Here is a 26,211-nt window from a genome sequence, read left to right on the forward strand (position 1 = left end):
TGTTCTGAAGTAGTGTAATCAAACAGCGCCACCTCCTGTAAGGTTGCAACTGGTTTAATTTTATACTGAAGTTAGTGCAACTCTTTGTGAATCTGTTGTTATGGCTTGAGCTGAAATTAAGGCTCCCTGTTTTCCGTTTTTACTGTTTTTTACAGATAAATACAGACAGAAAACCATTATTTTCTTATCTGTATTTATTTTTAAATGTGTATAGGAACGGACATTGGGTGCTTTTGAGTGATTCTAAATACACTTTGCCATGACTGCCAGGCCAAATACTGTGTGCATTGGTAGGTAAGGGGGTTAAAAAAAGAACAGAATTTTTGTAAAGAGACTTAAACAGCAGTTAATATGCACAAGGCTGATACTGAAATGTGCATATTTTCATATAAGTGCATTGATTTATCTTCTGTGGGTGTTCATATCACTGAAACCTGGCAGGCATTCAAGCATGACTGCATATTTATTGGTTAAATAAATGTGGAAAAATACCAGTTTCAGCTTTATTTTCTCCACAAATCCCATAATAAATATGGATAAATACAGATAAAGTTGACAAAAAATAAATATGGATAAATACAGACGGAAATGTCAAAAAAAATAAATACCATAAAACGGGGAGCCCTAGCTAAAATGTACTGTTTCCATTGCATTACAGGCCTACACGGAGAACGCACACTAAGCAGCTCTTTGCAGTTCATGTAGTGCTTGAGTTATTCTTATCCTGGTTGGATATAGATTCCGTTTTGGCTACTTGGTCTCACAATGGAAGGTTTCATGGCAGAATTCTCCCCACCTCAGCTAAACGTTCTTCTAGGTGTTGAGGGTTGCATGTTTTGTTTGCTTACTCTCTGCATGTCATCTTGGTTTTTTTCTGTCCCGCCATTTTCAAATTTCACCCGCTACCACTGGTCTGCAGTGTGACTCAGGGATATAGGGACATGTGGGAGTAAAGTCCCCTTTTCTCTACTGCCTTATCTTGGGTCTATCGCCTGCAAGTGTAGGAGGTCACATGCTTGGCTACCTGCAGAGAGAAAGAAAATAATACACATGGCACTGATGGCTGACCATTTTGCTTTTCGCTCCAACCAAGATGCTAGGTTTGCCAAGTGCGCTCACACTTAATAGATTAAATAAAATGCTTGGTGCAACCAAAATGTAATGAGCAGCGATGACTGGGGCCAGCAGGAGGTGGCCTTGCAAGCAACAATGGGCAGGCTACGAACACAATGGTGCAATGATGTTGGGAGTTAGCAAATATTTTAATAAATACCTTAATCTCAGCCTGAGCAGTGGCATGACACTGATAAAGTAATTAATCAGTACTTTGTCCATGCTCGATCGAAGGGACAAACACACAAGGTTAAAATTGAAACTGACGGTTTCTGACTAATGAGATGCAAGGAAGAAAAACAAAAGATTTCTCAAGGGAACCTCGGGTAAAACCTAAAATAAACCCTGGGAAGAAACTTGAGATGTGATTGAGATGCATACTGCTGGCTGTAGGCCACAAACACCCCTTCCTCAAAAATATCAAACACTAATACTTGCCTCCAGTCCAAAGCGTACAGTGCTGTTGTCACAACGGCCCCAGAGGTCTGATATAGATACAGATAGACTAGGCCAGATGCAAAGACAGACACACACACAAAAACACAGCCCCTCCAACACCCATTCACTCACTCTGTAAAAACACACAGACCGTACATGATTCAGAGGATCTTTGGGCAAAAAGAGGGTGTGGAATGTGGGTTATGTTATATTGATTTGTATATCACCCGAGAGGGTATCCAGGCACTTGTGTAGGTTTTGTTGGGTTGTGGTCTCCAAGGTGCTTATACAAAGAGCCAGGTTTTCAGCTTCTTACAGAACTCAAGATGTGAGGAGAGGGCTCCCATGTGTCGAGGGAGGTCATTCAATGTCTTGGGTAAAATGTAAGTGAATGAGCGACCTCCAGTTTTGCTTTTGTGGGTGCGAGGAATGTGTGAGAGTGAGGCAGAGCATAGCTGTCTGGGTGGTTGGTGAAAGTATTTGCGGCTGCTCAAGTATTATGGTCCTGTGTTGTGTAGGGCTTTGTGAGCATGAGAAGTTTGAATTGGCTGAGCTTGGCGGCCAGTAAAGCTTCCTGAGGTGTGATGTGGTGCAGGTGCGGCACAGGAGCCCAAATAAGAGTTTTGTAGTGGTGTTTTGGATGGTCTGGAGTCTTTGTAGGAGTAGTTTGGAGATTCCGGTGTAGAGGGTATTGACGTAATCCAGACTACTGGTGATGAGGTCTTGCGTGACAGTCCATCTGGTGTTCTGAGGCAACCATTTGAAGATTTTCTTGCAGTGTGTGGAAGCGGAGGTGCACACTGTTTTGACTTGAGCCATTGTGTTGTGCTTCACATCTAGGATTTCTTGCATGGTCTTTGGTTGCGGGTGTTGGTCCTAGCTCTGACGGCCACTAGGTGGAGTTCCATGCGGAGGTCTTGTTGGCGAAGACCAGTGCTTTCAACTTGTCAGAGTTGAGCTGCGCTGCAGGCAGTCTTTCGCATCTAGTCTGCTACCATGGTCATGCAGTTGATGAAGTTGGTTCTGGCAGTGGTTGTTTTGCCCTTCAAAGAGAGGATGAGTAGAGTGTGATCAAATTAGGAGATGTCGATGAAGCTGACGAAATAGTGTCATATATATGTTGAAAAGGGTGGGGGTGAGCGTCGATCCCTGTGGGACTCCACATATTCATTTCTCTGACTCTGTTTTTTTTTTTTTAGTTCAGTAACACAGGCCAACTACAAGGCTCTCTGAATAATTAAATGTTTTATTCTCCATTTATCATATAGACTCAAATTCTTTGGAGAGTCTGTACATATCTCACAGGATTGTTCCTCTACTTTCCTTAGGCTTAGACCACTGCAGTCTGCCTAGCTCCAGAGGCCGCATGTGCCTCCACCTCCAGTGTCTTCAGATTAAAGGAAAAGGTAAGTGTCATTTTAACACAGGTAATATTAAAAAGACAGAACTCAGATTTATTGGATAGACGATTCTTCTCAACTCGCATCTATTGCTGTCCTTCCTAGCTATATCTTTTCCAGCCATGTTCTGCTATATTTGTCACACTTGCATTTCTTTCTCTTTATTTCACCTGCCTGGTTTATCCGTGCTGCTTTGTTTCCTATTTCTTCACACTCTTCTCCTCCCCTCCCGATCACAAGAATAAGACCCTTACTTAGGCCGTCAAAACTTCCTTCTAAAAGAAAAGAAACCCATGTGATTCTGGGACTCACCCTGTAAGCATTATTCGATACACGATTGTTATGGTTTCGCCCCCAGTTGTCCTCCAGGGCTTGGTGCCAGCCTGTTAATAATTGGGTTTCTGGTTGAAAGGGATATGCACCCTGTACACGCAGGAACCACAGTCCTAGTCAGGGTAACTAACCTGTGCTCACCATCTGGTAGCTTGGCACATAGCAGTCAGGCTTAACTAAGAGACAATGTGTAAAGTATTTGTGCAAACAACACACAGTTCAGGGATGTGTCATTCCTATAGCCCGACACCCAGGACATATTGTTCGGGGTCAAAGGCAACAAGTTTTCATGTGTATTTTGTTCTTGGGGCAAGTAGGCCCAACCCCCTGCAGCACAAACCCTTTGGCTGCAAGTTTACAGTACTACATTATGGATCAGAGAAGGGCACTGTATGCAGTTAAGGTAATATTTTTGTCCAAATTTTAATGTTGTTCAAACTTGTATTTATGGTTCATTAATTGAAAGCCTTTATTATTAGAATGAGCGCTCTATGTAAATGTTGTAAGGTCTGACTGTACTACTGACAGTGGTTCCAGTCTAAAAATGTTTACACACGTTTTCAAAGTTTAGCAATACGAGCCTATATATAATTCTTCCAGAATGCACTCTGATTTGATGCAAATATTTACCGAAGCTTGAAAGCAAGATTGATGATTTTTTGCTTTCAAAATAAAATCGGACCACAGGAGGTAGCCCGTAAACCACAGCGAGACTGGGGCAGTACATTATATCAAACAACAATGTCTCAATGTGGGTTTCATTTGGGGAACAAATACAGTAAGAAAAATTGAGTTGCTAAGGATTGAATCAGTGTGGGGAGAAACGCAGGGAGACATATACATATATATATATAGGGTTTTCTGTATTTGAAGTCACTTAAAACATGTTGGACATATTGAACAGCATATGTACAATCACATGGACAGAAAACACTGCGTTACATTAATGGAAATATAACTGATAGGATACTGTGCACAAGTGCTCTTGAAAATTGTGACGCGCAAGTGGCACGTGAAGTGGTATATACAGCGGTGGTGTAGGGCGCAACAAGGAACAAAGTGGTACAACAAGTATTACATATTTAGGACATCCAGGCAATCAATGATAAACAAATTACAGAGGAATCAGGGGACGATGCGTCACGCAGTTGGCGCTGCGGTGTCCATGGTTTGTGCAGCAGCGGTGATGTGGCAGTGTTGAAGAAAATGCACTGGTTCCGATTGGCACAACATCTTTGATGCATCGATCTTCTTGGGTTGCAGCTTAAGAACTCACTTCCAAGGGCCCAGGAATGGATTGCCACCACTTGGCAGAACAAGGTTCACAGCAGACAGAGTCCAGGTGCTGGTTGCAGGCTCAAGTCTTTGATATGTGTAGGTAGATCCAAGATTGGTCCTGAAGAATTGCCATCTAATTGATAAAAGGCAAGAAACATGTTGACCCATGTCACAAGCGTATAACCTCACGACCTTAGAGTGAAGATGCGCGTCTTTTATTTTGTTTTAATCAGGGTGAGATATTGTTGTTAGTCGCACACAATTACCACCCAGATATCAACTGGGTTTATGGGTGCGCTTCTGGTGTTTATTCTTTGGCCCACTAGTAGCATTTCATTTATAGGCCCTGGGCACATGTAATGCTCTCTACTAGCGACTTAGAAGTGAATCAAATAGGCCAATTGTGGATAAACTACATTTTATCATGTTTTAGGAAAATAGCTCATGCTCTTTAGAACTTATAAGCAGTGGTAAAGTGCCCAGATTCCTAAAGCCAGCAAAATGAAGTCTACAATGCAGTCAAAAACAGGAAATCAGAAGGCATAAAGTCTGGGGAAACCACAGCTTCTATGCCTGTACTCTTCCTAACCTGTTCTTTCTCCGAACTACTCCTGTCATGCACCTGGTCAGCCACTTCCCTCCAATAAACCATGGCGGGGCCACAGTGTTTCCAGGTGGAGTGCAGTCTTTCATCTCTGTCGTTTGTCTGCATTTTGAGGTCTGCCTCTGTGTTCCTCCTCCCTCCAGCAGCAGCTCCTTGGTTTCGGTTCTTCCTGGCTGTCATCTGTGCTGTAGCTCCTCATCGTGTTCCCTCTGCAGCAGGGTATCCTCTTCCGCGAGTCGAGTCCTCGTTGGAGGTCCTCCGCTTTCCAAGCCTTGGGGTCAAAGATTGCCACCGTGTGAAAATCTTTTATACTCCTTTGTTGGTTTTCCCTCTCCACGTCTCTACTTTCTATTGCTCTCTATGTCTTTTACGTTTTTTTCTTCTTTCTCAGTCTGTTTTCTAGTTCTACGCCTTCCTCTCTTCTTCCTTTGCAGGTCTTCGTCCACTCTCTGTATGCTGAGGGCGTCATTGGGACTCCTCCTCCTTGGGTAAGTACTCCCATCCACGGCGGGGTTTACGACAGCTTATTTTTTCCCAATGACCAAAACTGCTAAATCAAACATTGTTCCGTTAGCTCTCTGTAACCAAAAATACAACACTGTACTTCGCTCTCCACAACACTAGATGGACGTAATTAAAACCATACGTTGGAAAAATGAGATCATATTCAACCCTCAAGTTGTGGGCTAGTTTTGTATTTATTTTACGCTTGACACAGAAAAACATGAAACCAATATATAGGCATTTTCATTTACACTGGGACTAATGACTGCATATTTCAGACCCTGAGCGCGCTACAAATGGTTTACGTTGCCTGGACACACATTTACTTTACTTTCTGCAAGGCTTTGCCAAGAGTTAATTGACAACAAATGACTGCCCACAGCTCAGAAGTCCTCTGGGGGATACAAGCCATTTTTTTCTTCTAAATTACTGTACTGTCCTCGATCAGCTCCTCACACTCCAAAATATGATGCTCTGCTTCACTATCCACGCTACTAGCAAGACCTAATGAAACCCAAAATTCATAATGAAACCACACTTTATTTCAACAAGATGCTTAATGTCAAAAGCAAAACCTGAGGTGCACTTCTACTTCTTCTTTTAAGCGACAGTCCTGTCGAACAGGCTGCAGAACGTTTGGCGCTGGGCTTCGCTTTCACTCTGGCAATGCCAAGTCCGCAAGGAATCGGGCAGATACTTAGTCAGTGACATGTCCGCGGGGGTTCATTTGTCTCAACAAATTGAGAATCTTACTTTGAACTAGTTGCTGTCTGAGGCTTTTTATGCATTCAGTGATGAGCTCAAATACCCAAAGCATCTGCACCCCAATAAACAGGCCTTTTACAGGATCTTGGACCTGAAAGCTTCTGTTCATGCAGGCTGTAAAGGAGTATTGCATCCAACTACATACTAGAAGGAATTAACAATTGGGGAAAGCCAGTGGATCTCGCTTTTGGGACCCATTGGATTTGCCGGTGCCTCTGGGTGATGCTGTACAGCTGTTGCTGCGCAGCATGGCCAAACAATAAAGCCTTTTATACCCAGGAGAAGAGCGGTAGCACAAGCTGCAGTAGGAAAAGGCACTTTGTGCACATCCATGGCCCGTGTGCCAGCCACCATGTGGTGCTTGTTACACTGGGCATGAATGTGTGGGGGACACTACATGTGCCCCAGGGCCACTTAGCAGAGGCCCCCAAAGTCCTTTTAAGACTGCGTTTTCATGGCGGTCGGACCACCATGAAAAGGCAGTCGTAAACGGACTTCCTAATCCCTATGGCGGTGCCTGCACACTCCCTGCCTCCATTATAAGGATAGGAGTCCAACCGCCTAGATCCTGTCGGAGGCAGCAGTCTTTCCCCCGACACCAAATCCTATATCATAATCCAGCAGTCAGACTGAAGGGCTATCAGCCTGTTGGACCGCTACCAGCATGCTGTCGGTGGCGGTCCGACTGGCATGCAAATGAAGCCCTTCGTTCTTTAACACCCTGATCAGTAATTGTGTTTGAATTTCCCTCTGCCAATTTAGGGTTCACACTATCCTTAGAAATCACTTAGATTGACCCTTTCTCATCTGCTATCTTGCTTGAACCCCTGGTCTTGTGTTTTTTTTTTCTTTCCCAGGAAACATGGTATTTTTCACATAAAATGATGGACCCCGGGTTTCATAAATTGTTCTTTGTTTACAGACTTGAGGTGACAATACCTTTAACGTGATGTGATGCGGATATAGATTATAAGAGAAATGCACTTTATTTGAAATCCCCATGGATGCCCTAGGGTAGCTGTGCGCTCTACAAATACTGAAATCATGAAATGAAAGGAATTTTTGTTTGTATTCGCTTTTTTAGTGTTGGTTTATATAAGCCTGCTCCATTATGGGACTTTGATGAGTTCGACAAGGCTTATAACATGTATTTAATGGATGATGAGGAATGCTGGATAACTTCTTCTTATGGATGTTCAATTTAAGGTATGGACGCCAAATTTCTTACTGAGACTGTTTACTCCACTTCGTCCATAGTCGGACATGGAACGCCCTCTGGAAGATAAAGACACACTAGCGCCGAGCCCGATCGACCCTACGCCAGCAGCATCAAAGATACTAACATCAGCTTTGCCTCCAGTTCCACCTGTGGTGCTGCCTCCAAGGCCACAGTTAGGGACCAAGGACCCTAAATTTCAGGATTCAGGGATGGATTCTTCAATAAAGACATGAACCCCATTGGCGTGCCGCTTGACCACATGGATCCTTTCTCCTATAGCAAAGGAGGAATGCTGATGTTGTTTCAGTCAACTCCGTTCACTCCCTTCTACCCTGTGCCACAAGTACCTTGGGCAAATTCTTTAACGGCTTGTGCATCTACAAGATCAGCACCAAAAATGATATCCCCACCTCTTTCTGCACCATCAACTAAGGAACGTAACATATTGATGCAGCAAATAACGTCTTCACGATTGCAACGGACACCATCTGCACCGCAGGACACTCCACCGGCTCTGCAGCCTCTGATGCCATCAGCTACTCCACTACAATTTTTCTCTTTACCTGCCTCAAAACCTCATTCATATATGCTGCCTATGAGGCCTCATAGGTCAAGAAGAGAAGGTAACTTTGATCCTTAAGATGATCCAGTTGATTGGGACACTGATGAGTATCTCCAGATCCCACTTCCGAGGGCCTTGAAGATGCAAGTGAATTGGATACATAACATCTCCGCAATGTATGCTAGTATCTCTGTCAGGCATTTCTCATTCAGGGAAAGCTGCTGATCTGTTGGACGTACACAGAACTAAAACCTAATATTTTAACCTGTTCTGTGCCCATGACGAGATAGTCTCGTCATGGAGCACGGTCGCGCTGTGCCCATGACGAGACTATCTCGTCATGAACCCCACCCACTAATTAAACGCCCGGCACAGGAGGGGGAAAGGGCGTGGCACAGAAGGGGTTAATTGAATTCCTTCAGTCCTCTACACATTCATCTGAGCCTCTTCTACCATTCAATGAGACACTGACTGAGCCTTTACTGGCAATGTGGGGAAAACCAACTACCTCTACTGCGGTCTCTAGATCAGTCGCAAGAAGATGCAAACCAGCCCCAGGAGATCCCTCATTTTTATCAGCTCACCCTTCTCCCGAAAGATTAGTGATTTAAGCCTCCTGTTCATCCAAAACGTCCCTAAAATCATTTCCCTCAACCCCAGCGGACAGAAAATCTAAAAAGATGGCGCATATTGCAAAGAAAGTTTCCTCAGCAGGTAGCATGGCACTAAAATCCCTCAATGCCATTTGCTTGCTATGCAGATATGTACATGCTGCACTGGATGCTACCCAAGCGGTCACTCCCAACCTCTCAGAAGATCTTAGGGGGCCCTTCTCTGGGTTAGTTGCAAATGGCCAAACGACAGCCAAGCACATTAACCAGTCAGGCCTGAATATGGCTGATTCAGTAGCCAGGGTTATGGGTTCATCAGTATCCCTTCCTCTCAATGCTTGGCTTAGGAACTCAGGCCACTTCCAGAACATCCAACCAACACTATGGGCCTAGCATTTAATGGCTCCCAACATTTTTTGAGCAAAGGCAACTCTTCTCTTGAATGAATAAAGGGTAGCAAGGCAACAGCTAGATCATTGGGTCTTCAATCTCAATTAAGAGACTACAGACAATGCAAAAAATGTAGAGCCTGAGCCCCGGATACTCCTTTCGCCGCAGACAGCAATACTGCCTGCAGCAGCCCAATCCGCTTTACCGGCAGCAAAGGGGACGTGGTCTAGGATAAGGGCGAGCTATTCCTCTCCCTCCCATCCTCCTCCTTTTCCTTCTCTTCCGCAGCTACTGCAGGGAAATAGGCTAGTTCCGTTACACCAGATCATTTTCAAACCGTTGGAGGAAGGGTATTCCACTTTCTTCAAAAATGGGAGTCCATCAAGTCAGACCTTTGTGTCTTCCAAATTGTAGAAAGCAAATACTTTACCCTTCCAACAACAGCTCCCTCCAATACCGCCCGATTAGACTCTATACGGCTCAAACACTTGCAAATACTCCAAAAGGAAGTGCATTCTCTTCTGCTCAAGGGTGCAGTGGCATTGGGTCCAGAGCAGGAAAGGGGCAGGGATGATCTCTAAAAAGGACGGCAAGTTACGATCTATCCTTGACCTCAGGATTTTGAACTGGTTCCTCAAAAAGAAGTTCAAAATGCTGATCCTAGCTCCGGTTCTGCTAGCGCTGAATGAGGAAGATTGCACGGTATCTGTTGTTGATCTGCAGGATGCCTATTTCCACATCCCTATCCTTATATCCCACAGGAAATATCTCTGCTTCACTGTAGGATCAGAACACTATCAGTTCAAAGACCTAGTGTTTGTCCTCACTTCCACACCACGATTCTTCACAAAGGTGATGGAAGTGGTTGCAGCTCTCTCAGAAGGAAGATAATTTCTATAATCTCTTATCTGGCTGACTGGCTAATCAAAGCCAATCCTCCAGATTTGCTGTTTCACCACTTACAAGAAGCCACTCAACTCTTGTACGAACTCTGCTTTTCGGTCAACAAAGCCAAATCTTACCTGGTGCTCTCTAAGTGCATAATATTCAAAGGGGCAATATTGGATACCACCTTAAGTCAAGCCCTCCCTCCACCTCAGAGGTCTCTTCCCCATAACGTAGGTGGGTTACCTCTGTCCTCCACAGTGCTCATTTATCTGAAGCAAAGGCTGGCCCCCCCCCCCCCCGGGTATCAAACCACCATTCATTTATAATAATTAAATGGGATTCTCTTTGATATGGATCCACTTTAGCTGCTATATGTCCCTCGTACATGGATTTGAAGCATTTTGACAGAGAAATTTTTGGGGGGGGTGGAAGTTCCCCAGAAAATGTTGCAGGGCAAACATCCGTTCGAGTGAAGAGGTAGCAGGGAATAATATATTGATAAGTCTGTAGTTGGTATAATAAGTGGGGCAAGATTACTATCTTAAAGCTCTTCAAAGAGCACCCCAAAAAAGACAGCCGGAGTGCTGATCAGAACCCCAGGTCCCTGGTCAGGCGATCCAGCTGCAGTTGAATGTTTATGTCCCAGGCCCTCTGCACATCCTCTGTAACTGATACCCTGAGATATTTAAATCTGCCGGGACTTGAAAGCCCTCTGCCCTTTCCAACAGTGAAGGGGGGCATCCAATGAGATTCACAGAGGATTTATCTTTGTTGATCACACTGAGAATTTCCCAAAGATCTGGAGGACCTGGGGTGCTGGCTGCTGAGGCTCATCAAGGAATGTCAGGACCTTATCGGCATATAATGCCAGCCTGTATGACACCCCAGGGCACATTCAAGATCCCTAATAAGTGCATCAACACTAGGCTAATTTGTCATCCACCGTGATGTCCCTGTTATTTTTTTCCCTCCCAATTGGTCACATAGGGCCAGCTGCCACCTAGCGCAGCACCCACTTCTCGACCTGCCAACTCACTCAGAGTTGGGCGATCTGCCCTCTGTCTTTGAGTTATGGAAACTCAGCGTAAGGCATTTTGGTGGTATCTACTTTTTAAAGCAAATTTGTATTTTCATTGAAAAGTTGCCCAAGTGATGAGAAGTAACACTATGTGCTCCTTTGCTTCCAGGGGGGTCATTCCATGGGTGGTCTATGGGTGTTTTCATGCAATCACCTATGGGTTTTGACGCAAATACTTCTATATTAGTAGTTTCAAACAAAGATTTACACCTAACATTATGCTTCCTGAAGGCAGGCCCAACAGAGGACAAACGTTTTAAGTTCTCCATGCTTTTCAAACTTTTCCTGTGTGCAGCACACAAACAAAGTTGGGAAAATATGAGAGCATCTTTTTTTTAACTGGAAAGCTGCCTTATCAGTATAAAACCTACGCTTGATAGAATGCACACACCCTTGCACTATGGTGCACAGGTGTGTGTGTTGGCGAATGGCAGCCTGAAGTGCACAAACACTAGGTAACAGAAAAACAGTGCCATATCTTGGTAGATAGAACACTGTTTTTCACACTGACCTTGACACAATGCAGTGCTGCAACTTTGATTGCTGCATTGCTTGAAAAGTTAGCACATTTCTCCCATAGTTTTTAGCCATTGGTTATTTTTAGGTCTCGCCTAGCGACGCAGCGCATAGCGCTGCTCGCTAGCGAGATCTATTGTTGCCGCCTTGGGTTTGGAAGGGGGACAGGAGATGTGCACTTTCCCCTACAGCTGATGTGCACGCTTACGGAGTGTCTTTTCTGGCATCTGAGCTTGCGCCCGGACAGCCGATGTGCACGCTCACGACGTGTCTTCTGTGGCGTTGTGTTTCCTCCTTGATGCTGAAGCTTGGGCACCTGCACGCGCGTACGGCTTGGCTCCCTCGCTCCCTTCCTGTCTGCGCACACGCAGGACAAGATATATGCATGCGTTCAGCCTCACCCTTCAGCTCTGCATGCAAGTGCGTGCTGCCCTGCTTCCAAGGTTCCTTAGTGTTTCTGTTTTTTTTAAAGACATTGCATGCATTTGTTATCCCGGGCAGCTTCAACGTTTGTTATCCCGGGCAGCTTCAACTAGCAGTTTCGCTTGCTGTAAGCTTTACATCACTGCTTTAGCAATGGCAGCCGCAGCTTGTTTTCCTCAGCTGAGGGCTTTTCCTTGTTTTTTTAATTAACATACTTGAGCGCTGCTCTCTCTACCATGGCGCCCGGTTTCATGTTTTTTTTATTTTTTTATTTAAGCACTCAGGCTTTCGCGGCCACGCTTGTGTTTATTATTATGTTTGAGTAAATAGACAATTTTCATTTGGCGTTAGGCTTAGATGGGCAAGTATGAGTTGTTTGTAGAGGTGTAGTTCGTTGGTTTTTTCCTTTCCGTTTTTGAATCCTTTGTGAATGGACTCAGTGGCTCTTTCACTTGGATCTCCAGTTTCACTGTGTTCTCTCCCTGTAAGCTGTGGGCGCCAGGCAGTTCTTACTGATGCAGACCCACCATGTCCTGTAAACAAATTTGGCATTAGAGCTGACTCTGCAGCCTCCATTTCCTGTTATCTCCTGTTTGGGGCTGTGCAGCAGTGATAAAGTGTGCGTGTAACACGTAGTGTCGCAGCTGAACATGAGGACATGGGTGGGGTGCATCTCGTGACATTTACGGCTACTGCTTAACTAACCTCTCCAATGCTACCCTGGTTGGTTCAAAGTCAACTGCTTAGAGAAAGTATTGTTGCTTAAGCACTGATGAACACATTTATGTTGATTGAATTAATCAGTACCAATATTAAATAGAAAGCATCAATTTTTAAATCCAAGTCAGATGTCGAAACGTTCTGCCAAAAAAGAGCAAAAAACGTTGTTGCAGTTTTTGAAAATCAAGGCGTTTTCAAAATGAACATGTTTTATCCTGTAATTGCTTTGTCGGCGTTTATCTTAAAAGGTTGAATTCGTCTCCACGAACCGTGGCATTGACTTGGAGTCTGTGAGGTCTGTGGGGAACAAAGATTTCTTGGTTATGTGTTTAAAAAATAAATAAAAACAAACCTGTGGTTTCTGTCCCAGAGGATAGTTTGAAGTAACTTGTTCAGTGTTTTTGGTTGTGGTTTAAGGTATTTACTTAATAATCTTAGGTTGATGGAAGTACGCTTGTGGATTGTATTAGGCAAAGCCTATGAAAAGCATTTTAAAATTGATAAAGTCTATGAGTGTGAAATGCTTATGGAATGTAAGTTGTGTGCTGGCTTGCATCTCTACCCTGCTTCTGCATAGACAGGTGTTGCAGAAGTGCACATTTGGGGGATCTCAGCCTTAGGACCATTCGGTGGTTTATAAAGAAGCTTCTCAAAAAGTGATTCCTACTATTCTAATTGGATGGAAACAGAATGAGAAATTGGATGTCCATCTTTATTCTGTTTTTCCAGTGAGCTCACGGCAGTAATTACCAAAACTTGCTGGGAGATCCTCTGTGTCAGACCTTTGCTGTTACGTTGTAAAGCGTTCTTACTGTATTATTGTGGGAGAGGATTATACGTTGAAATTAAAGGGTAGGATAAAATATATCTACAGAAAGGGAGATTGACCTCAAGATTCTCCTGTAGGCAGCAAAAAAGCGAGAAGAGGCGGGGCAGTGAGATGTTTCTGCTCACGGTAGGGTGTGGAATTCCTATTGCCCAATGCCCGGGACATTTTGTTTAGGGTCAAGGGCAACAAGTTTTCATATTTACTTTGTCCTGTGGACAAGAAGGCCCGTCCTCTTGAAGCACATACCCTTTGGCTGCCAGTTTACAGTACAGATCTGTGAAAGGATTGTCTGCCACTGAAGCAAGACATGTATTTTTACATGTGTGGTGTTTAAACTTGTGTATATGATTCATTAATGCAGAGCCTTTACTTTTAGGGTCAGCGCTGTAAGGAAATGAAGTGATATCATTTTTCATTTTTGACCAGTTCCAGTTCAAAACAAGCATTTGCAATGCAATAGGTCTCGCGTTTGCGAGAGTTTCAGTTATTGCTATTGTAAATGACAATGCCTTTTATTTACGTGTTGATTTTTAAAACATAAATAAAAGGAATAGTCATTTACAATGCCATTAGCTTAAACTCTTGCAAATGCGAGACCTATTGCATTGCAAATGCTTGTTTATGTATTGTCAAGAACCGCCGTCACAGCGGTTCCTGTCACTGCCTTTTTGAGTTTGAGCCACTGCTCCATCAACATGATGGAGCCTCCCATCAAGCGACCATTTATTTATTTATTTTTTCTCAAAGAAAATCCAGGAGTGAGATAAAAAAATAATAATAATTATCATTTAAAAAACTGTCTAAAAAGGCAATCAACAGTTTGTGCTGCCCCTTACCGCCAGGGTTTTCCTGGTGGTGAGTGGCAGTAAGAATTGACCTGTATGTCCCCCCTTCTAAATTAGGTGGGTGGACATGGAGGTCAACCTCTGATGGCCCTTACTCTGTCAGGCTGTCTGAGGAGTGTTCCCATGGTGAAGACCGAGTGTTCACCGATGTCAATCAAATCAATCAATCAGGGATTCATAGAGCGCTCTACTCGCCCGTTAATGTCTCAAGGCGCTGGGGTGCGGGTGATTCGGGCAGCTCCGAGGTTAACCAAAGAGCCAGCTCTTGAGGTCTTTTCTGAAAGTCTGCAGTGTCGGGCTTCGTCTGATGCTGAGGGGGAGTTCGTTCCAGGTGTTGGCTGCGATGTAGGAGAAGGATCTGCCCCCCCCCCCCCATTCTGGCTCTGTAGATGTGGGGCACCTTGGCAAGGTCTAGGTCTGCGGAGAAAAGGTTTCTCTTGTGGGCGTGGAAGGAGATTCTTTCGTTGAGGTATTGTGGTCCGGTGTTATGGAGGGCTTTGTAGGCGTGTGTGAGCAGTTTGAAGGTTACTCTTTTTTTTCGACGGGGAGCCAGTGGAGGTCACGGAGGTGCTGGGTGATGTGGTCATGTCGTGGTATGCTGAGGAAAAGTCTGGCTGCGGCGTTCTCGACGGTCTGGCGTTTGCGAAGGAGTGTTTTGTTGATTCCGGCGTAGAGTGCTTTTCTGTAGTCTAACCTGCTGGTGATGAGTGTGTGGGTGACGGCCTTGCTGGAGTCGGGGGGGATCCATTTGAAGGTCTTGCGGAGTATGCGGAGGGTTTTAATGCATGTGGAGGACACAGCGTTGAATTGGCGGTTCATGGTGAGTGAGGAGTCAGTGTGATGCCGAGGTTGCGGGCGTGGTCCGTGGGGATGGGTGGGTGTCCAAGGGTGGGGCCACCAGGTGTCTTCTCATCCGAGGATGAGGACTTCCGTTTTTTTCCCCCAAGTTGAACTTCAGGCAGCTACTGCTCATCCAGGATGCGACGTCCTCCATTCATTCCTGGAAACTGTGCCTGGTGATGTCGGGTTCCTTGGTGAGGGAGAGGATGGGTGTCGTCGCTGTAAGATACTATGCGGAGTGTTTTCTGGCGATAATTGCGAGGGGGGCCATGTAGATGTTTAAGAGCGTGGAACTGAGGGAGGATCCTTGGGGTACTCCGCATCTGATCTCTTTGGTTTCGGAGAGGAAGTGCAGGAGTCTTATTTTTTGTGTTCTTCCCAAGAGAAAAGAACGGATCCATCTACGGCAGTTCCCTGGATACCAGCGTCGTGGAGTCTGGCAGCTAGTATGCGGTGGGAGGCAGAAGGCTGCTGAGAAGTCTAGCAGTATAATGGCTACAGTGTGGCCTTGATCGAGGAGGGTGCGGATGTAGTCAGTGGCAGCTATGAGGGCGGTCTCGGTGCTGTGGTTGCTGCGGAATCTGGTTTGAGATGAGTGGAGGATGTTGTTGGGTTGTATGAAATGCGTTCTCTGGGTGTTGCCGACTTTCTCGATGACTTTGGCAGTGAAGGGGAGGAGAGAGATGAGCCTGTAGTTCTTGACGAAAGTTGAGTCTGTGGAGGGCATCTTGAAGAGGGGTTTGACTTCGGCGCGTTTCCAGTTGTCTGGGAACGTGACTGTTTCGAGAGCACAATTGATTGTCCGTCGTAGTTCTGGTGCCATGGTGGAGGCGGCCCTGTAGAAGATGTGTGGTGGGCAGGGGTAAGTGGGTGCTCCAGAGTGGATGCTTTTCATAGTCTTTGCAGTGTCTTCTGAGGTGACGGGGGTCCAGATGAAGAGTGACGGATGCGTAGCGTCGCTGGTGGAGGGTGGAGGGTGTAGGGACGGTGCCGTGGTCTTGGTCATCGAAGTTGTTGTAGAGCGTCCTGATCTTGTGTAGAAAGAAGGAGCTGAGTATGTTGCAGAGGTCCTGGGAGGGAGGGACATCAGTGGTTTCGCTGTGGGGTCTTGTGAATTCTTTTATGATGGTGAAGAGTTCCTTGGATTTTGTGGGAGTTGGAGAGGATTCTGTCCTGAATGAAGTTTCTCTTCATTGGCCTGATGGGTGGTGGTGTGCCATGGTGGCGGCCCTGTAGGCAGTGCGTGCTTCCATAGTTTTTCTGTTTCTCCAGACTTTCTCCAGCCATAGGCATGATCGCTTGGATTCTCAGAGGTTCGTTGCGAACCAGATGGCTTTCGTGTTGTGTCATCTGTCGGAGTTCTGGAGGGGGCGAGAGTGTTGACGGTGGGTTTCGAGAAGGAGAAATGGACGCAGTGGTGGTCCGTCCAGGGAGGGATGTGGTTACATCAGTGATCTGCCTACATTTAAATCAGGGAGCGGGTCATTATCTTGGTGGTAAGAATGTCCTTAGTGCCAAGATATAAATCGGGCCCTTAGTCCTGTGACGAGTGTAGAATGTTTTCGAAAGCATTTCCAGGCATTGTTAAGTAATGTGTGAGCATCTTCCTCTGATAACCAGTCCAGTGCATATATTCTATTTTTGTGAATTTTGCTTTCTTTGTAAAATGTGTCTACCCCTCCAAAACTACTAACCCACAAAGGGTTGTAATAAACAATTTTTAAAAGCATCCACATCCTGTCACTTTTTGAATCAAAATGCACACCATCCTGAATCATCGGTCTTTCTTAATTTAATTATTTTGCCTATCATGATATCCAGATGCTGAGATGTGTTGATGTAAAATTGAAAGCTTATTTTATTGAGTATGAATAAACATATTTCTTTTAAACTTAGTGTTGTTTTGGAACATGCAATGCTTAAACTGATCATGAAAATGCATATATGTAGGTATGGCACTGAAACACAAAATAATCCATTTGTCTCGACCCTTTCAAAAGCTTGTGGAACAGCAGCTCAGTGTTTGTTTTATTTGCTGTTTCTTGAGTTATTCCTCTTCCCTTCTTCCCACCCCTCTCAAGAAGGCTTGACAGAATATATTCCAGAACATATTCATTCGCTGAAAAACTGTTTTCATTGGGTTATTCTCTGTGTGCAAAATGCACGTAGTTCAGTTGTTAATGCAGTTTTCTGGCTCATCCTTGGGGCTCAAGAACATTTCATGCTTTTTAACACTGTAAAAGCCTGACAGTTTCTGCGTTAGCTTTTTATCGATCTCATCAACTATTTCACAGCATTTGCTATGGCACTGCCTTGAGTCTGGCATGTTTGTTCTGATCAGGAAGAAAAATCTGTCTTCAAGGCATTTAATGCTAAGCTACACGCCGGTCTCCACCATGTGCTGAAATATACCTTTTTGCAATGCAAACCAAAAAATTATACAAATATCAGCAGCTTTCAATTACTACTTTACAAAATACCATAGACCCTATTTTTAGACTCCTATAAAGATGATTGGCCTTCGATAATACTTCCTACTCAAATTATGTTTCATTATGAAGCAAATGTCCACATTGTCCTACTTGTACATGCTTGCCACTTTCTCTGATGGGCTTTATACTCCTTTAAGGTAAAGTAAAACTTGTCCAATCTTCTTAAAAGATTCAGCAGGTTCAGCCATCTCTTTCACACTGCAGATGACTCTCACCACTTCCACAATTGTAAAGGGATGGAGCTCGTAAAACAGGATTCGTATAAACGTTTCATGACAATCAGTACCCATCCATAAGACAGTCATGATTCAGTTGACTGAAGTTGTTAATTTCACACCCATCACAATGGTCAGACCCTGCCTTTAGGCACAATGTTGTAGTTGTGCAAGACACCTTTTTACAATTGCATCTTGTTTAACTTACGGCTACAGTTTTTATGAGATATGGAGGTTTTTTCTGCCTTGAATAGGAGAAATATGAAAACATGCCAATGGGTGTAGAACTTCCATAGTGAGTGCGAGTGGCTTCATCCCCTCCCCCCCCCCCCGCCCCCATGGCATCTGTCTTTGCGATAAAAACAAACATCAAACTTCCTCATAACTACCCTCCTCATTACCATTGATTTAAATGCTCCTAAATGTGCCTTGAATAAGACTGAAGAAAATGTTGCCTACCCAGTAAGCATCGGTTTGTGGCATGTAGTGCTGTAGATTCACATGCTTAGCATAATCCCGCTCTAATGTGTGCAAGTTGTTTTTCTTCTAAGAAGTCTTTCGAGTCCTCTTGCTTGTAATGCACATGGCCCTCGACTCCGTTGTTAGATTGTTTTCCACACGGCAGGTGAGGATGGAGTGTGAAGGATAATGTATCCTAGTGAGATGACCATGCAAAAGTAATCTAATATATAAGTTACTGCCACCAACAGAGATTTCCGAGGAAGAGGGAGGGTGCATGTGAATCTGCAGCACTACATGCTACAAACGAATGCTTACTGGGTAGGTAGCATTTTCCGTTTAAGGCCATGTGTGGCTGTAGATACATATGCTTAGCATAGACTGTATAGCAGTTCTCCTCCATAGACGGTAGCTAACTTGGGGGGAGGGGGTTGCAGAAGTTTAAAATAACGTACGTAGGATTGCTTGGGCCACATTAGCTTGTTGACTGGCCTTGACATTTCTACAGTAACGTTTTGTAAATGTATGCGGTGTAGAAGATGTAGTTGCTTTACAGATGTCAGCTATAGGTATGTTTCCTAAGAAGGCCATTGAAGCTCTTTTTTTGCAAGCCGAGTGAACTTTTGGGGTGATAGTGCAAATTTGGATGCATTTGGCAATCCGGCGTGAGATGCCTGATTTAGAAATGGCTCGTTCTTTGTGTGGTTTTGAAAATGCAACAACAATGCTGCATTTGTAATGTAATGTGTTTTTCTAAATGATTTGTTTCTATTTATTTTGTGGTTTTGAATTGGAACAAAAATGTTGCATTTGTAATGTAATGTGTTTTTCTGGATGATTTGGTTCTATCGATAAAGTGCATGAGGACGTTTTTATATCTAACTTGTGGAAAGCCCTTTCCGCAACTGAGTCAGGTTATAGAAATAATACTGATAATTCAATAGATTGATTGATTAAGGTGGAATTGAGTTATCACCTTTGGAAGGAATTTAAGATTGGTACCAGTTCCACTCTGTACTTATCTAGTTGAAAGAAAGGTTCTTCTAAAGTTAATGCCTAAAGCTCACTGACATGTCTGAGTAAAGTGATTGCAATTAAAGATTTTACCTTCCAGGGTAAAAACTAGAGGAAGCAGTAATTGAGGCGCTCAAATGGTAGACCCATTAGCCTTTTTAACACATGGTTAAGGTTCCGAGTAGGGGCTGGTGGTAGGAGTGACTCTTTTGAGAGCCTCTAGGAAGGCTTTAATTACTAATCCTGAATAGAAAAGTGTGTTGTCTGTTTTGGAGATATGCGGCTACAGCTGCTAGGTGTAGCCTTATGGATTTAAAAGCTAACCCAGAGGTAAGCAAATGAAATAAATAACAGACCGTATCCTGCATTTTTGCGCCTACAGGATCAATGTGTTTTGAATGACAATAGTGAACAAATCACTTTTCCGGATAATAGGCCCTTGTAGTGGGCCTTCTTGCTTCTTTAAGAATGTCCAAACGTTGTTGAGGTAGAGTCAAGTAACCAAACTCTAGGACTTAAGGAGCCAGGTCGCAAGGTTGAGGGAACTGGGGGTCTGGGTGTCTGTCTTCTCCATGGTTCTGAGTGAGAAAATCTTGCCTGTTGGGAGTACCTGGAGGGGAATTACTGATAGTTCTAGGAGTGTAGTGAACTATAGTTGTCTCACCTATGTGGGAGCCACTAGGATGAGGGTGAGAGATGCCTGTTGAAGTTGCGTGTGGGAACCTGCAGGCAAAGTTTGGGCATTTGACGTTTTGGGCTGTTGAGATAAGGTTTATGTGTGGGTGACCCCAATGCCAGAAGAATGGGAGGAGGATTTGCCGTTTGAGTTTCCATACGCGGACTCATTGGTGCCTCTTGCTGAGGAGATCTGCAAAGTCGTTGTCCACTCCCGGGAGGTCCTCCTCTAACAGATGAGTGTTGTACTAAAGAGCCCACATCCAGATGTTCTTGGTTATATGTGAGAGCTGAGAGAACCTGGTGCCCCCCTGTTTTTGCAGATCATAAATGGCCGTCCTGTTGTTGGTTTTGATGGGGAGAACCTTGCCAATGAGGTGGAGAAGGAAGGCTTTGAACACTAGAAGAACAGCTAGCAACTCCAGGCGATTGATATGGAGATGTGTTTGACTGATTGTTCAGTGTTCCCGGGCAGTGCAATCCTGCCAATGTGACCCTGACCGTTTAGGGAAGCATCCATTATTATGGTCCTGTGCAGAACTGGGCCTAGGAAAGGTCGCCCTATTAGGAGATTGCTGGTATTCCACCATTGCAGAGAGTGGTAAGCTTAACAGCTCACCAACATTAGATCTTTCAATTGACTCTATGCTACAGACCATGGATACGCTAAGCACTCCTGCAGTGGATGCATATTGAGTCTGGCCTGAGATACTATTTCTATGCATGAGGCCATGGTCCCTAGGAGATTCATTACTGTGCTCACTGTTACTTGCTGATGAGGCTGAAACTGGGGAATGAGCGCCTGTGAATGATTGAATCGGTGTGGCATTTGGGTAAGCCATTCCCTGCTGAGAGGTGAGGATGACTCCAAAGTGAACCCTCTTATGAAATTTTCCGGAGGGGAATACAAACTTGGCTATTTAACATGCAGATTCCTTTTCTTCTCTTTTGGCTCTTTTCAGGTGGCACTGGGAAACCCTAGGGTAGCTGTGCGCCTTACAAAATTAAAATAACAATAACTCCTAAGTATGGTTGTATTGGAAGGGGTTGGAGGTGGGATTTGACTGCATTGATGGTGAAGCCTAGTTGATGAAGTAAATTTATGGTGGACTGTGCATGTTAAAAATACTTTTGTGCTTTTGATGAGCCAGTCATCGAAATATGGAAAAACGTGTATGTTTTGCTTGCGTAGATGAGCAGCTACTACTGTGAGACATTTGGTGAAAACCCTGGGGGCTATAGTGACCCCGAATGGGAGCCCTTTGAACTGGAGGTGTAGGCCGTTTAGTATGAACCTGAAGTACTGGCGACGAGCCGGTTGGATGGATATGTGGAAGCAGGTGTCCTTCAGGTTGAGTGCGGCCATGAAGTTGCCTTGTAGTAGTGGGATGACATCTTGAAGAGTGACCATGTGGAAATTCTCTGAGAGAATGTACCTGTTTAGAGGTCTGAGGTCCAGGAATGGCCATCCTTTTTGGGAAAGAAGTAAAGTGTAGAGCCCCCTGTGCCTTGCTGGTTCAAATACACCCTTTTTAAAAAAAAAAAAATGTAAGAAGTGCTTGAACATCTTCTTTGAGGAACTGTTGATGGTCTGTTGAGAGTTTGTGGTTGCAGGTGGGATGTTTGGAGGTGTGGAAGTGACCTTCAGACAATTGCCATGTTGGATAATATCCAACACCCACTGGTCGGAGGTGATATTCAGCTATCCGGAAATAACCTTTATAGTCAGTCCCTTACAGGTGTTGTGTGATCAAGAGGAATGTTTGGTAAGTCAAGGTTTGGTGGTAGAGATGGAAGGTTTGGTGAAATCGCCCTTGTCTGCCTCCAGAATTGTTCCCTCTGTGTGATACTCTGTAATCTCCCCTTGGAGAGGTTGTTTGGGGATGTGCTTTGTAATAAGATGTGGAGGTCTTAGGGGAGGTAGTTTTGTGCCCTGTACGATGAAATGAGCATCGAAAGGAGTCCCGTTGTAAAGGCATTTGTAATGCCCCATGGCCTTGGCCATCTCATTGTCCTTCTTGATTCGGAAAGTGATTTTTGAAAGGAAGTCCACTTGAGGCCCAAAAATGTATTTCCCATCAAAGGGAAGAGCCAGCAGGTTCTTTTGAACCTCAGACTTAAAACCTGAAACTCGGAGCCACGCGTGTCTCCAAAGGAGCAAAGACATGTATGCCCCTAGCTGCGGTGCCAGCTGCATCGAGGGCCCAACAAATGGTTGTGTTTGAGATACGTTTTTCCTCAGAGGCAGATTGATAGACCCTTTTCTTGTGTTCTTCGGGAAGATGTTAGAGGATGTCATCCATTTTGTCCCAATGTGCTGTGTCGTTACTTGATAAGAGTCCAATGGAGTTTGCAATCCTCCAGTGATTGGCAGACTGTGCATTGACCATCTTACCCGCTGCACTTTTTTTCTTACTCTCCTTATCTGGTGGGGGCGCATCACAAGATGTTCGAGAGTTAGCCCTCTTACTGGCTGTGGCCACAACTAGGGAGTCAAGTGGAATTTGACATTTAATGTATATAGGGTCGATGGGTGATGATTAGTATTTTTGGTCAACCCTGGCTGTGATAATTCTGAACCCGACAGGGTCATTAAAAACATCTTGTGTGTGCCTGAACATGCCTTTTAGCATTTTCACATATTGTGCTGAATGCTGAGTAGAGGAGAGGGTTTCAAATACAAAATCATCCTCTAAAGCTTCTGTGTGTATTTGGACCGTGTGTAATGTAGCCACCTTACCAATGAGGTCATGGTAGGTAGAAGACTCATCGAAGGCAGTGGGGTTTGGCTAGATGGAGATCTGGGTCCATATTTGCTGGTGGATCTGGATCTTAGGAGTCCCACAGATCATCCTGCGGTGGGATGAGATATTGATCTTCTCCCCCCACCCCATCCCTTGTGTATCAATGTAGGAAACCCTCCGGTTAATCTGTTGTGCGGTGAACAGGCAAAAGCGGTGGTGATGGAGTGTGGTGGGCAGCAGGCACTGGTGGTGGGCTGAGGTGCAGTGGACTGGTAGCCCTGTCTTCGTTTTTCTTCTTATTTGGAGGAATGTACATCTTTAAAGCTACCTAAAAGACAATGGTGCCCCTGAATGAGAAGGTTTCACAATGATATGGCCAGTATGCGTGTGTATCATTATGTGCTTTTGAGGCGAGTCCTACTCCTGCTGGAGTCTTTCAAGCACTAGTTCCACAGACTGTAAAGGATGCTTAGAAAAAGTGTAGGTTTTTGGCTCCAGTGTGGATTTCGACACTGGAATTTTCAGTGCAGATGGTTTCGGTTCTGAAGCTGTTTTTTAGGTGTCAAGTTGGAATGGTGTTTAGACACAAGTGTTCGGCTCCGAGGGTCATCTGTAGTCCGATGTGATAGACTTCAGGTCAGGTACATGCTGTTGGTGCCATTTTTCCGGCGCCGAGCAGAGGTCGGGCAAGTCCAAAACAACTTTGGTGCCAACTACGGCCCGCAGGTAGTGGGGTCCCAACATCAGTCTTTGGCCAATTAAAGGGAGGCAGTCAATGTTTTGTAGAGACATTCGTTATTCGGTGTGAGGTGGAGGGGGGGCACAGTACTCATGGTTTGCCCTGGAGTGATATCTGTAATCTCCATGTCAGAACCGGAGCTGTCTTCAGGAGAGAAGGTGCCTGTACCTCCTGTTCAGTATGTTCTGACCAAAGAAGTCTGGGGTGTCTTTGGCGCTGCATTGAGACTTCTTTAAGCATCAAGCTCTCCGATCTCCAAGTCTCTTCTTTGATCGAAAAGAGCGGCAGGCCTCACAGGTCACTTCCTCGTGCTCAGGGGAAAGGCACAAATTAGGCACCTGATAGAGATCGGTGCATGGAAATTTGGTGTGGCAACAAGGACAAAAATGGAAAGGCATCCATTCCATCACCAAGTGGATATCTCTTGAATGGAACGCCAAAGAGGAATTCCGCCCCAAAGGGCAAAGGACTTGGGGCACTGCAACCGATTCGACTTGCCCGGGCAAATTTGATGTCAATGCACCTAACTAATGTAGAAAGAGAGATCTGCGATCAAAAATAATACCGACTGTATTCAGGAAAGTAACTGACGATGGTGTTGAACCAGAGCAGAGGAGCACACATCTGAATCCGACAACACAAGTATACAATGCAACAGTGGAGTCGAGGACCATGTCTATTACAAGCAAGAGGAGGAGTCACTATAACTCATTACTCGAAAGACTTTCTTTGAAGAAAACCAACTTGCACACATTTGAGACCAACACTAGATGGTGGTATTATCCTAAGCATATGTTTCTACAGCCACACATGCCTCAAACATATACTTTTTTGTTGCGTGCCAGGTTCACATGGTTCTTCACTATCCAGTGATTTCTAAATGTCATGTACAGATTCTTCACTAGAATCCAGATCCATACTATTACTAGAGTCCTCCATCCATATGTGGCTTGTCGATGCATTTATAGTCATCATTCCGTCTTGTTCTCTCATAGCCGCCTGCAGCATCAGCAGATTTTTTTCTCCATTTGTGAGGCACTTCCGGGAGACTCCTTATCTGTGTCTGTCTCTGGTGTGTCATTCTGCTGCGGCTCCGGCTCCTCTGCTTCAGCGGCATGCTTTATTGAGCACACTGATAATGCTGCCCTTGTATCCTTCAGTTTTGGCTCCTGGTTTTCCTTATTATTTTGTCGAGTAGTGTGTTTACATTTCTGGTTTCTTTGATCATTATTTTCATAGACTCTTGCAAAAGTCCAGTGTTTACGCTATTTCAAGCCATTCTGAAAGAGGTCTAAAGTGTTTGCTTTCTTATTTATGAAGTCGTTATTTCTTACCCTGGTCTGAGGCATTCGTACTTGCATGCATGGTTACCATACTTGTCAAGCAGTGATTTGTTCACAGTTTCCAATTGTAGGTATAGATAAGTGTATTTTTGCACTTAGTGTATTATGGTCAGTGTTTACCTTTTAGTTTCACAAGTTGTAATTCAAGTGAAATATCTCCTCCCCCATAATGTACTGGTAGAATGAGCTGTAAGTTGTTAGGTTCTAGGTCTGGAGTTCCACATGGAACCTTCGAATGGAGGTTTCACGGGAGTTCCAGAAGCGGAGAGTTAGACGGTTGAGAAGGAGAAAGAAGGAGGGAGCTGGCATTGTGTATGTCCGTGTGTCCTGCTGCCTAATAAAGAAGTATCTTACCGTACGAGGACTCTACTTCTTTTCACTGGCGACGATTGGCCAGCAGGACGTCCACGCGTGCAACGAGAGTGCTTTGGACGAGTCTTGGAGCCGACGGAGCCCTGGAGATCAAGATTAGCGGCTTCCGAGTGTCCCACGACGTTTGAAGCATCCGGACAACGTTTATCCATGTAGCGGTGTGTTTTTCCACTACTTGAAACAACTTTAAGGTATGTGGCGGCTATTAAGGAATCAAGCGATTCATCGCGTGCAGCACCGCGCGCCCCTCCTCACGCATGACGTTTGACGCACACGCTCCTATCGGAACTTTCGGCGTGTTTACTCGTTGCTGAGCAACGCTTGACGCACACGCTTCCATCGGAACTCTCTGCGTGTTTACTCGTTGCCGAGCAACGCGCGCTGAAAGACAATTGCGCATTTCTAATACAGCGATGCGCACGCTAATACTTTGAACTGTGTACAAACAATAGCGCATTTCTAATACAGCGCGCATGCTGATATATTGAAGAACTTTCATACTTCAATTTGTAACAAATCAACAGTATTGCCAACAAAAGTTGAAACTTTGAAATCTGTGCTTGGTTCTGCACCTGTTTGTTCTCAACCACTTTAACCATTTAATTGCTGCCACTAAAAATGCAACAATCTATATCTGCCCCTCCAGCGTTTTCTCCAAGCTCATCTTCTCCGGAATTAGACTGGGAGAAATGGAAAGAAAGTTTTGAAGCATATCTTGACGCTCTTGATGGCGATTCCTTTACACAAAAGAGAAAATTTTCAATTTTAAGGCACTGTCTCGGATCTGAAGGTCGCACCATCC

At 44.7% G+C, this 26,211-nt stretch overlaps 1 protein-coding gene across 4 annotated transcripts in view; it reads left to right on the forward strand.

Moving 5' to 3' along the window:
* LOC146799964 (uncharacterized) overlaps positions 1-26,211 on the forward strand; it is a 57,082-nt gene that overhangs the window by 14,070 nt on the left and 16,801 nt on the right. For 2 of the 4 annotated variants that reach the window (XM_085620911.1, XM_085620912.1), the window contains exons 2-3: positions 2,880-2,957; positions 5,601-5,654. The gene's annotated coding sequence lies outside the window, so the exon portion shown is untranslated. The remainder of the gene's footprint in view (positions 1-2,879; positions 2,958-5,600; positions 5,655-26,211) is intronic. The other 2 variants (XM_085620914.1, XM_085620913.1) reach the window with 1 other exon arrangement.

This window comes from Triturus cristatus, chromosome 8, assembly GCF_964204655.1.
Source record: "Triturus cristatus chromosome 8, aTriCri1.1, whole genome shotgun sequence".
NCBI lineage: Eukaryota > Metazoa > Chordata > Amphibia > Caudata > Salamandridae > Triturus > Triturus cristatus.